Source organism: Bos indicus x Bos taurus, chromosome 24 (assembly GCF_003369695.1).
Source record: "Bos indicus x Bos taurus breed Angus x Brahman F1 hybrid chromosome 24, Bos_hybrid_MaternalHap_v2.0, whole genome shotgun sequence".
NCBI classification, from domain to species: domain Eukaryota; kingdom Metazoa; phylum Chordata; class Mammalia; order Artiodactyla; family Bovidae; genus Bos; species Bos indicus x Bos taurus.
Window position 1 is genome coordinate 30,541,607 of NC_040099.1, and position 12,666 is coordinate 30,554,272.

General features: G+C 42.4%; 1 protein-coding gene and 1 non-coding gene across 4 annotated transcripts in view; both read left to right on the top strand.

Annotated features, from left to right (window-relative positions):
* KCTD1 (potassium channel tetramerization domain containing 1) overlaps positions 1–12,666 on the top strand; it is a 215,225-nt gene that overhangs the window by 141,588 nt on the left and 60,971 nt on the right. The window lies entirely within an intron of this gene.
* Positions 1,920–2,026, top strand: LOC113883057. Its single transcript, XR_003508543.1, has one exon. It is a non-coding gene; the product is annotated as a U6 spliceosomal RNA (small nuclear RNA).

Here is a 12,666-nt window from a genome sequence, read left to right on the forward strand (position 1 = left end):
GACTTCCATTTAGTTTTACAGGGTTATCAAGGGCTCTGGTTCTCTCTGGGGAGATGGCAGAGCGAAAGGAGCTGGCCTTAGAGCCTGCTTACCAGGCGCCTCTCAGCTGTGGGCTGGGAGCAAGACTCCTTGAGCCTCAGTTTCCCTTTTTGGAGAACACTCAAAATATACCAGCTCTTTTCCAGCCCTGAGTTCATTTGGTATTTATTATCAAAACAGTAATGTGCAAATTCTGTTTTAGACTTGCTGCCTCAAATGTGATCCCACGTTAGGGGACTAACAGTAATTTAGTTAAGTGTATTGTCAGAGTTGACAGGATATATTCATGCTAATTAGAACAGGTACAGTGAATAGGCTCCTGCTCGAGCTGTCTCATTAAGACTGAATTGAATTGATTTTGATGCTTTTTTACAGATTTTTAAATTAACAGTAACAAGTGGCAGCGATTGGCTCTAAGTGTGGAGCCTTTTACCTAAAACAGCCATATTCTTTCTCCACGATGGTTATTCTTTTACCTTTTAAGTACAGTATGCTCTAATTTCTTACCTCCTCCTACATCCTTCTTTCTTATTATCCAACTAAATGTATTACCACAACCGAATATAGATTTAGAGAGAGATGTGGTAATCACTGCTTAATTTAACGTTTTAATTTCCATAGTCCAACTACATGAAACAGGATGTATCAAGTACATTATTAGCAGGTAAAGTAATTCCAGTGATGAAATTTATTTTGAGTCTTTAGTTTATATAAATGGTTGGCTGAATATTAATGCTAAGATTAATACTGAGATCCTCCCCATTACTACTAACTTCATTTAATTACCTTTTAGTTTAAGATTTCTAATAGAAGGGCAGCACATCTTTAAATGTAAAGATTTAGAATGTTTATTTGTTTCAACAAAACACTTTCCCATATAAAACTAGACTGACTTAAAAACAAGCAGTTACGATTTTAGCATCACTTTGTTTTTTTGTTTTGTTTTTTTAACTTTTAGTTGGAGGATAATTGCTTTACAATGTTGTGTTGGTTTTTGCTGTACAACAGCTCAAACCATCCATAAGTATACACATATCCTGTCCCTCCTGGGCCTCCCTCCCACCCCACTCTCCATCCCATCCCTCCAGGTCCTCACAGAGCTGAGCTGAGCTCCCCGTGCTGTGCAGTAGCTTCCCGCCAGCCATCTATTTTGCATATGGTAATGTACATGTGTCGGTGCTTCTCTCTCAATTCATCCCACCCTCTCCTTGCCCTGCTGTGTCCACAAGTCTGTTCTCAGTGTCTGCATCTCTATGCCTGCCCTGCAAATCGGTTTATCAGTACAATTTTTCTAGATTCCATATATGTGCATTAATATTATACCACACTTGCATAAGAGTTACAGAAGGAGGCATGTTTTCTAGTTCTGGGGGCACTTCTAGTCTCAGGGGAATTCTCTAGGCAGTGGCCGAGGCCCTCATCAGAAGTAGCAGTTTCTGAAGACACGTGAAAAATGATACTTGTGGGACTTAACATAATTGTGAAAGTCAGGCAAGTTTTCATTCACCAAATGTCTTCACTGAGCTAGAAGTTGTCCTTAAACAGACTGGAGAACAAAGTAATAAAAATAAATTCAAAACATGAAAAAAATGAATGTACTGCTTATTATTCTTGGCAGTGTAATATCAGAAGTTCATCAATATATACTATATGTATCAGATAATATATATTCTCTTTTCTCAGCAAAAAAATAATAATAATACTTGTAAAGTTTAAGTTTCTGGTTGTTTGTACAGTACTGCATACTGCGTAGTGTAATGTAAGCTGGGACTTCACAACAAGTTCAGAACCACTGGAAAACAGAGGGAATGAGAAAGGTTGTGTGAGTGATATACATGTAGACAGGTATTTTGTAAGTATCTCTTAAAATAATCATTAAGGTGCTCGCTTCGGCAGCACATATACTAAAATTGGAACGATACAGAGAAGATTAGCAAGGCCCCTGTGCAAGGATGACACGCAAATTCGTGAAGCGTTCCATATTTTTAAAGCTGTAGTACATATACACAATGGAGTATTACTCAGCCATTAAAAAGAATACATTTGAATCAGTTCTAATGAGATGGATGAAACTGGAACCTATTATACAGAGTGAAGTAAGCCAGAAAGAAAAACACCAATACAGTATACTAACGCATATATATGGAATTTAGAAAGATGGTAGCAATAACCCTGTGTACAAAACTGCAAAAGAGACACCGATGTATAGATCAGTCTTATGGACTCTGTGGGAGAGGGAGAGGGTGGGGAGATTTGGGAGAATAGCATTGAAACATGTATAATATCATGTATGAAACGAGTCACCAGTCCAGGTTTGATGCACGGTACTGGATGCTTGGGGCTGGTGCACTGGGACGACCCAGAGAGAGGGTAGGGGAGGGAGGAGGGAGGAGGGTTCAGGATGGGGAACGTGGGTATACCTGTGGCAGATTCATTTCGATATTTGGCAAAACTAATACAATATTGTAAAGTTTAAAAATAAAATTTAAAAAAAATTTTTTAAAAATAATCATTAAGTCCTTTAGAAATAAAATAATAATTTATAAAATTAAGACCATCATTAAAAATAATAGCTCTACTTGGGGACTTCCCTGGTGGTTCAGCTCTGAGCTTCCACAGCAGGGGGCATGGGTTCAATCCCTGGTCGGGGAACTAAGATCCCATATGCTGCAAGGTGCTGCCCAAAGAAAGAAGGAAAGAAATAGCTTATTGTTAAAGATTATATTCCAGGTACTAGGTAAGTGCTTCTTGTAACTGTCTACTCCATAACATGAATTACTGATTTTTCTCCATAATCACAAAAAAGCATTATTTTGACCTTGTTTAAAGAATGGGCTTCCTTTGTGGCCCAAATGGTAAAGAATATGCCTGCAATGCAGGAGACCAGGGTTTGATCCCTGGGCTGGAAAGATCCCCTGGAGGAAGGCATGGCAACCCACTCTGGTATTCTTGCCTGGAGAATCCCATGGACAGAGGAGCCTGGTGGCTACAGTCCATGGGGTCGCAAAGAGTTGGACACGACTGAAGTGACTTAGCGCACAGCAGCTCGCAAAGATGGGGAAACTGAGGCAGAGAGCTGTTAAATCAAGCCCAGCAAGCTCGTGATGAAACTAGTGTATAGAAGCCCAGCACTCTGGCCCTGGAGCCCTCAGTTTGACTCTGCCTCTGTGCACTGCTGCTGATGTGTTAGTAATATTTTTCCAAATAGAATTTAGAAAGAATAGCTGTCAATTCATCAGATTATACCATAAAATATTTTACTTCATTTGAAAATGTTATTACTTTTATTACCGAATAAATGTCCACCTAAGTTATTCATAACATTTCTCATAGTGTCTGTTTAAATCGCGTGCTGCTCTCTGTTGCTCTGTTATGTTGCTGGAAGCATTCTGCTTGTTCCAGCCTCAGGTTCGTTTTTTGTTTCCCCTTCTGTTCCTCTTCTCTCTACTGAAGCGGTTTTGAGCACCTTCTGTGGTTAGTGCAGAGACGAGAAAGCAGCTAGTGGTACACCCACCTTTCACAGCCCCTCCTGGAATTCAGTATCAAGTTACTCAATCAGTTGGTTATTAGGCTTCCCTGGTGGCTCAGTTGTAAAGAATCCACCTGCAATGCAGGAGTGAAAGAAAGTGAAGTCACTCAGTCATGTCCGACTCTTTGCGCCCCATGGACTGTAGCCTACCAGGCTCCTCCATCTATGGGATTTTCCAGGCAAGAGTACTGGAGTGGGTCGCCATTTCCTTCTCCAGGGGATGGATCTTCCCGACCCAGGGATCGAACCCAGGTCTCCCGCGTTGTAGGCAGACGCTTTACCGTCAATCCCTGGGTGGGGAAGATCCCCTGGAGAAGAGAATCGCAACCCATTCCAGTATTCTTGGCTGGAGAATTCCATGGACAGAGGAGCCTGGAAGTGTACAGTCCATGGGGTGGCAAAGAGTCACACAACTGGATGACTAACACTTTCACTTTCAATTGGTTATTAGTGCCTGGTAAGTGCCAGGCTCTGTGCTGGAGACTGAACAAAGCATTGCTGCGGTCCCTGCGGAGGTGCAGTCTAGTTGATGTCCAGGAGTGACTCTGTGTGTGTGCTTAGTCTCTCAGTCGTGTCCGACCCTTAGACTGTAGTTGCGACCCCATTGACTGTAGCTTGCCAGGCTCCTTTGTCCATGGGGATTCTCCAGGCAAGAATACTGGGTGACTCTGAGTACCTCTCATTTATGAAACGCTTCACCCTGGACTGGGATGAAGTGGCGTTCGACTCTCTTTTCTTGTGCAGCCTTACCCCACCCACCCTGAGTCTGTACCTCAGATCTACAGGGACCCAGAGTCAGCCCCACCGAGCTGGGCCCTTATCATTTTCTGTAAACCTCAGCAATGCCAGTACGCCTTGCACCCTGCTTCTTGGAGTGTGGGCTGCTAACCCCCGAGTGCTGGTCTTTTTGTTGTGCAGTCTGACAGCATTAGACTTCTGTCATGGGAAGTACGGGTTTATTTTATTTTCACAAAATCCCTTTCGCCTCGTTAGTGTTTGATTTTTCCTTAATTGACATTCGTGCCTATTAACACCCCGAGTTGGTGGGTTTTGTCTTGTCTTTTTCACCTGATGGATGGAATGGGTAGATAACAATCAAAAAGCGTTTGAGGGCCATTGCCCGAAGGAAGAAATCGCTGAAGTCGTTTACTGGAAGGCGATCAGAGCCCTCAATTATGGAGCCTTATAGACTTGCTTTATCATCATCAGTACTGTGTATTCATTTTCCACTGTGTGCAAAAATAAAAATGTATTTCATTAAGTACTGTGGGGAACTGGTAGGAAAAATAACCTGGCAGTGCTCACCACACCCTGGTTTCACTCTGATGAAGGCTGTAAGCTTTCGCTGGATGCCTGTGATCTTCCATCCTGCTGGCTGGTGTCATTGATCTGTGAGCTCATTTATGGGGCCAGCTTTGCATGAGGGTCACAGATCTATCTACCTGGTTCTCTGAAAGTTAGGCTTGTTCCTCCTGATAATCTTCAGAAGGAAGCAGTACCTAGAGGGATCTTTCAGATTCGTTATAAAGGAGACCCTTGCAAATTGTAGGACCTAGAGAACCCTTCAGACCTTCCCCACAAACCTCTGTCTTGACTGTCCACTTAGAGTAGTGGTCCCCAACCTTTTTGGCACCAGGGACCAGTTTCGTGGTAGATGATTTTTCCACGGATTGGGTGGGGGAGAGGGATGGTTTTGGGGTGACTCAAGCGCATTCCGTTTATTACGCTGCTGGTGATCTGACAGGAGGTGGGGCTCAGGTGGTAATGACAGTGCCAGGGATCAGCTGTAAATACAGGTGAAGCTTCTACCCGTGCACACCTCCTGCTGTGTGGCCCGGTTCCTAACAGTCCACAGACCGGGGGTTGGGGACCCCTGACTCAGAGGGGTCAAATGCGATCTACCCTGGAATAAAAGGAGGACCTGGGGGCCAGCAGCCAGGCATTAGAAACTGACCTCCTGAATAGAAGAGCCGACAGGTTGGTTGGGAAACAAGGTGAAACTAGTCTGATCCTCCCTACTTTCCCAACACATCTGCGTTTCTTCCTGTCCCTCCTGCGCTTCCCTCTCCATCAGTTTCTCTTTCCGTCCCCCTCCCACATCACTGGCCTTTTCTCCCTTCCTAAACCTCTCTTGCATCCCTTCTTGTCGCATTTCTTCTTGGTCTCAACTCTTGGGCTATTTTCTCTTCTGCTGCTGCTGTTCTAACAGCAGTTGTTTTTCCTCTTAGATGGAATTCTGCTATCTGCCTCCTCACTCACTATACCACCACTGCCGTTGTTGTGGCATTGTATGCTGTAGTTCAGTTCAGTTCAGTCGCTCAGTCGTGTCCAACTCTTTGCGACCCCATGAATCACAGCACGCCAGGCCTCCCTGTCCATCACCAACTCCCGGAGTTCACTCAGACTCACGTCCATTGAGTCAGTGATGCCATCCAGCCATCTCATCCTCTGTCGTCCCCTTCTCCTCCTGCCCCCAATCCCTCCCAGCATCAGAGTCTTTTCTAATGAGTCAACTCTTCGCATGAGGTGGCCAAAGTACTGGAGTTTCAGCCTTAACATCATTCCTTCCAAAGAAATCCCAGGGCTGATCTCCTTCAGAATGGACTGGTTGGATCTCCTTGCAGTCCAAGGGACTCTCAAGAGTCTTCTCCAACACCACAGTTCAAAAGCATCAATTCTTTGGTGCTCAGCCTTCTTCACAGTCCAACTCTCACATCTATACATGACCACTGGAAAAACCATAGCCTTGACTAGATGGACCCTTGTTGGCAAAGCAATGTCTCTGCTTTTCAATATGCTATCTAGATTGGTCATAACCTTTCTTCCAAGGAGAGAGCGTCTTTTAATTTCATGGCTGCAGTCACCATCTGCAGTGATCTTGGAGCCCAAAAAAATAAAGTCTGAGCCCAAAAAAATAAAGCCCCCCAAAAAAATAAAACTGTTTCCACTGTTTCCCCATCTATTTCCATGAAGTGATGGGACCAGATGCCATGATCTTCGTTTTCTGAATGTTGAGCTTTAAGCCAACTTTTTCACTCTTCTCTTTCACTTTCATCAAGAGGCTTTTTAGTTCCTCTTCACTTTCTGCCATAAGGGTGGTGTCATCTGCATATCTGAGGTTATTGATATTTCTCCCGGCAATCTTGATTCCAGCTTGTGCCTCTTCCAGCCCAGAGTTTCTCATGATGTACTCTGCGTATAAGTTAAATAAGCAGGGAGACAATATACAGTCTTGACGTACTCCTTTTGCTATTTGGAACCAGTCTGTTGTTCCATGTCCAGTTCTAACTGTTGCTTCCTGACTTGCATACAGGTTTCTCAAGAGGCAGGTCAGGTGGTCTGGTATTCCCATCTCTTTCAGAATTTTCCACAGTTTATTGTGATCCACACAGTCAAAGGCTTTGGCATAGTCAATAAAGCAGAAATAGATGTTTTTCTGGAACTCTTTTGCTTTTTCCATGATCCAGCAGATGTTGGCAATTTGATCTCTGGTTCTTCTGCCTTTTCTAAAACCAGCTTGAACATGTGGAAGTTCACGGTTCATGTATTGCTGAAGCCTGGCTTGGAGAATTTTGAGCATTACTTTACTAGCATGTGAGATGAGTGCAATTGTGCGGTAGTTTGAGCATTCTTTGGCATTGCCTTTCTTTGGGATTGGAATGAAAACTGACCTTTTCCAGTCCTGTGGCCACTGCTGAGTTTTCCAAATTTGCTGGCATATTGAGTGCAGCACTTTCACAGCATCATCTTTCAGGATTTGAAATAGCTCAACTGGAATTCCGTCACCTCTACTAGCTTTGTTCGTAGTGATGCTTTCTAAGGCCCACTTGACTTCACATTCCAGGATGTCTGGCTCTAGGTGAGACAGACATATATGCTGTATCTTGTGGTTAAATAACCATCTAATAAGATTAAACCGGGACTTTTAAGACTACCAAAGACACTTTCCTACACATTTCACTGCCTTAAGTGGAAATGCTCTGGTGAAGTCCTGTCTGCTGTTGTAGGCGAACCAAATGACTGCTTTCAGAGTCTTAAGTCCTGGTGGGTTACATGCTACTAGATTGCCCCAGGCCAAAGCGGCACATTTCAGGAGGAAAAATGCAGGCTTAGATTCCAGGATATTTTGCTTCTGACTTTTTTAATCAGCTAACTTTCGATGACTTTGGGCTACCATTGGACAGTTTGAATATTCCTGCTTCGATTTCCCTTCTTTGCAAAAGACAGTATTGGCCTTACCCTCCTTCTTCTCTGGACCTTTTAGAAGGCTTATGGGTTGTTATTACTCACAAGGTCTGGGATTTCATAGATTAACTGCTTCATATACATAAGGCACTATATAAATTCCAGGTATGATTTTTTTTTTTCTAATTTGTTTCCCTTTTTTGTACCATAGTTTTCTGGCCAGCCAGGTTGATCTTTAAAAAGTTAGTTTTTTTTTAAACTCTTGTTGGTATTTATTTTAAGATACTTCTCCAAGAACACAGATGTCTCCTCCTTTACAGCATGAAAACTGTAAGGAACGGCTTGTTGCAATAAAATCGGAGGAGGGAGATGGCCTCGATGCTGTCTTTACTGCTCATTCACTTTCTTTTTAAGCTGTGCTTTCAGTGTTATCTCTTCATCCATCTGCTCCTAAGCAGGTTTCATCAGTCAACGTCCCCTCTAAAATTTCCAAAGAGACATGTCTCATCCCGGGACCAATAGTTCAGCTACAAGCACTGTCACCTCTCCAGTGGTCACTGGCCACAGCTGGCTGCGGCCAGATCTGAGTTCCACCACATCATCGGAAGCCAACCCAGAGCATAGACTCACCTCCACTCTTGCTTCATACCACCAGCGGCTCAGATGGGACCCATGTAATAACTAAAAACCAGGATGACCCAAACAGCCAGAATCAGCCTCCATCTTCTGAGAACAGATTGTACCTGGCAGGAGATGTCCCCTGAGTGAGTGAGTGAAAGTTGCTCAGTCATGTCCGATTCTTTGCGACCCCATGGACTATACAGTCCATGGAATTCTCCAGGCCAGAATACTGGAGTGGGTAGCTTTTCCCTTCTCCAGGGGATCTTCCCAACCCAGGTCTCTCACACTGCAGCCAGATTCTTTACCAGCTGAGCCACAAGGGAAGCCCAGGAATACCGGAGTGGGTAGCCTATCCCTTCTCCAGTGGATCTTCCCAACCCAGGAACCAAATCGGGGTCTCCTGCATTGCAGGCGGATTCTTTAGCAACTGAGCTATCAGAGAAGCCTGAGATGTCCCCTAGGAGAAGCATTTTTGGCAAGCCATTCGCCCTCTGGCATGCCTGTCAATACGACACAACACCCATTGGTTCTGGTGCGGAAACATCGAGATGGTAACTCTCACTTGCCCTAATTTCTTTCTTCTATATTACTCAATATTTCTTTCTGAAGAGATGACGCTGATGTGGCTTACAAGAGATTCTTACTTTATTAAAAAGCATTTGTTTCCTATCACCAGGATAAATGTTTTCTATTCCGTCAGGGAATCTCAGGTAAGCTGCTTTCAGAGCACTCCAGTATCGCAGAATAGTGGCAAGCGAAACAGCACTATGGGAAAAATCTCTCTAAAGTAGGCGTTCTAGTCACCAGGCACCGTATTTTGTTGGCTGTTTCATCCTGTCAGTGAAGGCAAATAAAAAGCAGTAGTGATTAAAATGTAATCTTCCCTAATCAGCTAGAGAAAACGCTGTGATTATTAAGAAATCTCTCTGTGTTGGGTTCTTTTTTTTCTGCTTTTGCGCTCATAGTTTTGAAATGCCTTTCATTTCATGACCAGTTCTTCTTTCTTTCGAAATAATTTTGAATTCTGACCTCCTAAAATGCTAACTTTCTTAAAGCATTTTAATCTCTTACAGTTTATGTTTTTTACAATCACATAATTATTTTTAAAAATGAGGACTGAGAAAAGCATTATACATCAGTTGGGTCAGCTGCATCTATTATAAATGGGAAAAATGAAGTGAGAAATGACATGCTTTGCCAAGGCCACATAACTCATCAGTGACATGCCTCAGACTAAAACTTGGGCCTCCACTCTGTCACATCCTCAGGAAAAAGACTGAATTTAGAAACTTACATCGATGTCGACACTGTTAGAAACACTGCTGCTGGTATTATCTGCAAAGGTAAATGGAAAAATTAGGAGTATGATCCTGGTAATGTGAAATTACTAAATACAAACGTGTCTTATTTAAAAATAATGTACTCTAGAGTCTTAAAACCGAGAGTGATTATTTTCTGACTGTACCAAATTATTGTTTGCTTAAGATTGTCCATAACTAGTTCTCAGGACATTTAAAGCACAATTTAATTCATTTTCTTTATTCCCATGGGGCTCTCTTGTCATCAGGAATTCCCTGTGCATGTATGTGGCTTCTTCCCAAGGCAGACTCTCACTCCTTGAATTGTTCACATCCATAGTGCTCCAAGTAAAAGTGAAAGGGAAAGTTGCTCAGTCTGACTCTTTGTGACCCCATGAACTATACAGTCCATGGACTTCTTCAGGCCAGAATACTGGAGTGGGTAGCCTATCTCTTCTCCAGGGGATCTTCCCAATCCATGAATTGAACCGGGGTCGAGAGAAGGCAATGGCACCCCACTCCAGTACTCTTGCCTGGAAAATCCCATGGATGGAGGAGCCTGGTAGGCTGCAGTCCATGGGGTTGCTAAGAGTCGGACACGACTGAGTGACTTCACTTTCACTTTTCACTTTCATGCTCTGGAGAAGGAAATGGCAACCCACTCCAGTGTTCTTGCCTGGAGAATCCCAGAGACGGGGGAGCCTGATGGGCTGCCGTCTATGGGGTCGCACAGAGTCGGACACGACTGAAGCGACTTGCAGCAGCAGCAGCAGCTCCTGCATTGCAGGTGGATTCTTTACCAACTGAGCTATCAGGAAAGCCCTCAGTGCCCTAGTCCCTCACCAAATAGTGAGCCATCATTTCTCACTGAATGAACAAGTGATCAAATGAACTTTTGAACACCCCTATTATGTAAATGAGAGTAAGTCAGTATACTTAAAAACTTGTGTATGTTAATTTTTTATTTTTTAAAGTGCATAAAGGTAAGCAGAAAGGCATCTAAGAATCTTAAGAGGAGCTTCCAAGGGATTCAGTTAAGTCCTTGAAAGAAACCTATTTAACTTTTGACACTGTTGGACAATGAATTTTTATGACCAATTTTTATGACCACATCCAAGAAAACAGTAAGTCAAGTTTATTGTTTATTTAGAGACAGATGTGCCCTGTAGTTAGCATCAAGGACTAACAGAGGAGTAAATGAAACGCCAGTTCATTTGTTTCATTTTGGGAAACAGAGATGGGGGCTGGGGAGAGGTGTCTGCTTCCTGGACTAGCTGTCACTTGTCTTCTGCATGACCACTGACCATCCATCCTTCAAACTCTCAAACCCATTGTCTTTATGCCAAAACAGACTGAAAGGAAGAAGGTAGATGGAGCAAGGCAAATCTGTCCTTTCTCTTGTGAAAGCCAAGGTATGGATCACTTAGTAGTGGAGAGTGGTAACCTTTTACTGGTACACAATGGCGAGCGTGTAAAATATCACAGTAAATTCATTACTAGACAATTATAGACTAAGCCACTTGACCTCAGAGTCAACTTCCTTCTCTGTGAAACGGTGGTAATACTTAACATTGCGCAGGGGGTTCTGGTTTCAGACCCGAAGGCCCTCTCTGAGCGTGAGAGAGTGTTTCACTGCCAGCCTTTCTGCTGCCGCCTGCACCTTCTTGCAAGAAAGCAGGTGCCGGACTGACTTCTGGAAAAGCAGGCAGTGTTCATGTGTGGCTTTTACCAGCTTGCTCTTGCTAGGTTTTAGACCTGGAAATCGAGGGGACCCCAGGGCGGGGACAGATGACCAGATAGTTCCCAAGAGTGTAGAAACCGTAGGCTTCTGCCCCTTTCTTTCAGGATCAAACTAAATAGACTTCCGTGTCAGCTAAATATGAGCTTACCATGACCTGAGGCCCATTTAATTTTTTTTCCACACATTTCCTTCCTGGTGAGAAAAGAAAAGGAAACTTCACCCCTAAGTTCTGTTCCATTTCTGTATTTCTTCATTCTGTTCTTCATTTTAAAATGTCCACAAAATTCTGATGATGATGAAAGTAAAATATAACAGCATGCCAAGACTGTACTAATTGATTCAATTGGGCAGTATAGTGCTGGGTGTTTCTTTCCTGTTTTTTTTTTTTTTAATAGAATTTTTTTTTTAATTTCAGTGTTCAGTATCATCAAGTATAAGAGAAAAAGCAAAAACAAAATTTGCCTGTGACATCATTACCCAGTCCTACACCCTACTGATATGTGGGTGCATTTAATTTCAAATATTTTCATTGTACCTACACCTATTTTTGCAAAAAAAAAATTACTTTTCCCTATAGAACTGTTAACAGAGACTGCTTTCACTTTAATGGTATGTTTTAATTTTAAAAAGATAGTAATATCCATAGTTGAGCTATAATGTCTATTTAAAAATACTAGCCTGTGACTTTTTAAGTATATTTGAAACTGTCCAAGAAATCTAATTTAAAAATTAATCCAGCTATAATAAACACAGCAAAATTCTATCACAATGTTCTTTTTATAAATTCACTTTGATTTTTGAGGGAAAAAAAAAAAGGCAGAGAAATCTTGGCAAATAGTTTTCTTTTCGTGGTCCCAGCTTGATAATCTAATAAGGGAACTTCTTGGATACATATTTCACTATTTGAGGGAAGAAGGCACTTTGAGGAGACTCCATATCTGGTAAATATTGTGCATTAAAGTAGATAAACAGTAGTAAGCCATCCTCCTGGCCTGAGGCAAGAGGAGTAACATTTTGCTATTTCAGATTAGGAAGTAATTACAGATTAATTTAACACAGTTGCTAGTCATTTTGAAACAACTTTGAAGCCTCCTATTTTTTATTTCCTTTTTTTTAATCTGTGAAATTAAGATTTGATCTGAAAACAAAATCAATACAGCTCACGTGCTATTTCATTTTATGAACCTACTGTGATGATCTCATTCTTTACTTCTTTTCATAGCCTTTGTCCGGCTCTCATCTTGTAATGTTCC